The sequence below is a fragment of the Amphimedon queenslandica genome, unplaced genomic scaffold (assembly GCF_000090795.2).
Source record: "Amphimedon queenslandica unplaced genomic scaffold, v1.1 AMPQUscaffold_13504, whole genome shotgun sequence".
NCBI classification, from domain to species: domain Eukaryota; kingdom Metazoa; phylum Porifera; class Demospongiae; order Haplosclerida; family Niphatidae; genus Amphimedon; species Amphimedon queenslandica.
In genome coordinates, this window is record NW_003546260.1 from 264,263 (window position 1) to 266,808 (window position 2,546).

The window sequence follows — 2,546 nt, forward strand, 5'->3', positions numbered from 1 at the left end:
CTAGACTTAGCACTTCGATGAAAATGGGAAACGATCTGCTTACACCTTTCTTTGATGCCTTTAAGGTCTTGCTCAAGCTTCATAGCGTCTTGTACGACTAGATTCAGAGAATGCGCAAAGCAAGGTAGATGCCTCCAACCCATTTCCCTTATTGCTGCTGTCATGTTCGAGGCATTATCGGTAGTGATACAAGCGATTTTGTTGCTGATGTTCCAGGCAGTTGCTACACGGTGAAGTTCGGCTGCTATGTGAGCTGCTGTGTGCTCAGTGTTGAACTCGAATGTCTCCAGTAATGATGATTTGAGCTCCCAATTGGCAGTGATATAATGGGCTGTGATACAGCAGTATGACTTGGTTTGTCGAGAAGTCCAAATATCAGTGGTGAGTGAAACATTCGAAGTGGCCTCCAGTTGCTTATATAGCTTAGCTTTTACTTTAGCATATAGCTCTGGTAACCTTCTTGTGATTGTGGCTCGGCTTGGAAGTTGGTATAGGCTGTCAAGTATGGAAACAAGGTTGTTTAATCCACCATCTTCAACTGACAATGGCTGGAGATCAGTCACTATCATCTTCAGCATAGCATCATCAATTATCTTACGTTTTGTAGAGTCTTTTGGATAGGCAGTACTTCTTTCAAGTGACTGTGGCAGTGTTTGTTGACCATCATCTTTGTGCTTTCTTCCCCTTTTCTCTGCGTTTGCCTTCATATCATCCAAGCACTCTTGATGTTCCTTGATGTGTCTGGTTTTCAAGTGCTTCAGCAAGTTACTGGTATTGCCACACGACTGCTTTATCTTAGCTTTACATCCATTTACCAGACACACAGCATATTCAGGATCATCATGTTTTTCAAAATGGTTCCACACAGAGCTTCTACAACACTTTGCGATTGAGTTTAGCTTAGAAGATCTGTAATGCAGTAGATTATATAAAGTGGTGCCTAAGAGACAACAGTTTGGACTGGAGCAGTTGCCAGCTGGATGCGGAATTTGATTTGAATCAATTGAATGCTGACTCTTATTAATAATTATTTTTAATTATTATTTTTAATTATTATATTATTATTGTGGTTAGTTAACTATTATTAAAGTTAAGTAGGTGTGGTTGTACTCGGAATCGAATGATTCGATACTGGAATTGCTTTCGATACCGTCTCGATCCTGGCTAGTATCGAAGTATCGAGTATTTTGGTATCGGTATCGAACATCACTAAATAATTCTTCTTTTAAAAAGCTCATAGAGCTACATGTAGATCTTCTGATAATGATGGCCTTTATGAAGACTAGTTGACTCCAGCAGCTATTGTACTGCTTATCAGCAGCAGCAAGACTGCTTTAAGAGTGAAACAACACAGCCGGAATTCCTCTATAAATATCATTATTTACATCATTTTGTGATGTAGCTACATTTTTCAAATTCCACGCAGCTGCTTCCACTTCCTGTCCCAAACTGAACTGGGAATGGGATATAGTATAATCGAGCGATTGCTTATAAAATTAAATTATTATTATTAATTTCATTCATTATTATTATTAATTATTTTGTTTCCATAGCAACACTAACACCTACGCAATTATTAAGGTTAAATAACTATTATGTGGGCGTGGCCAATATTTCTTTTCAAATTTTTTCGATATCGATACATATTGATACTGCATTATATCGATAAAATATCGTAAGATTCGATATATCGCCCAGCACTAAATATAACCCGACCTACGGTATTTTGTAGTACTTCTGCCATTAAAGTAGTAGTGTTACCACTTGTCTTCACTTTTTCCCCACACAGATTGCACTTAGCCATTTTATCATCTGATGCTGTATAATGCACCCAAGCTAGACTTCTCTTTTTAGTGCCTTTGGAACTTGATGCCAAGTTCAATGATAGTGTATTACCTCATCCAACTGCTAGCTCTACTTCAGATGAATTGGGCTCTGAACTTGGCTCTTGGCTGGGCAGTGATGCATCCATAGCTTGTTTGTCAATTAGTACAAGAGTAGCTAATTAACCTCTTAGTTTTTATCTCTGTTGATATAAGATAATCTACTTGACAAGTTGACAATAGACTGCAGCTGTAATCATGTAGACCACAAGGATTGTCTTAGTACAAGTCTAGACTAGGCTTGAGATAATTATGCTATTTATTTTTGGTACTATTCTATTCTTAAATTCTCATACTCATTGCTATTATTCTTTTAATTTTCTAGCTATTATTCTCAAAATTATTCTCAAAAAAATCATTATTTTCAAAAAAAAATTATCTATCATTGTATTGTAGCATTAAAGAACATTCAATGTAATCTGCTAATGACAAGTCTTGCTGTGCATGAAAAGAGTTCTTTAAAATTGAAAAGACTCTCTCAGCTGCAGCTGAAGATGGCTGGACTAACACTACTTTACATGCTGCAGCAGACCAGAATGGTAGATCTTCTGAATTCTTTTGCCACCATGAGAGCACTTCATCACTTCTAAGTTTAACATCAACTGCTTTGGCTAAATAAGAAGGTAGCTCATTTTTAAGACCATTCAAAATTGTAGTGTCATC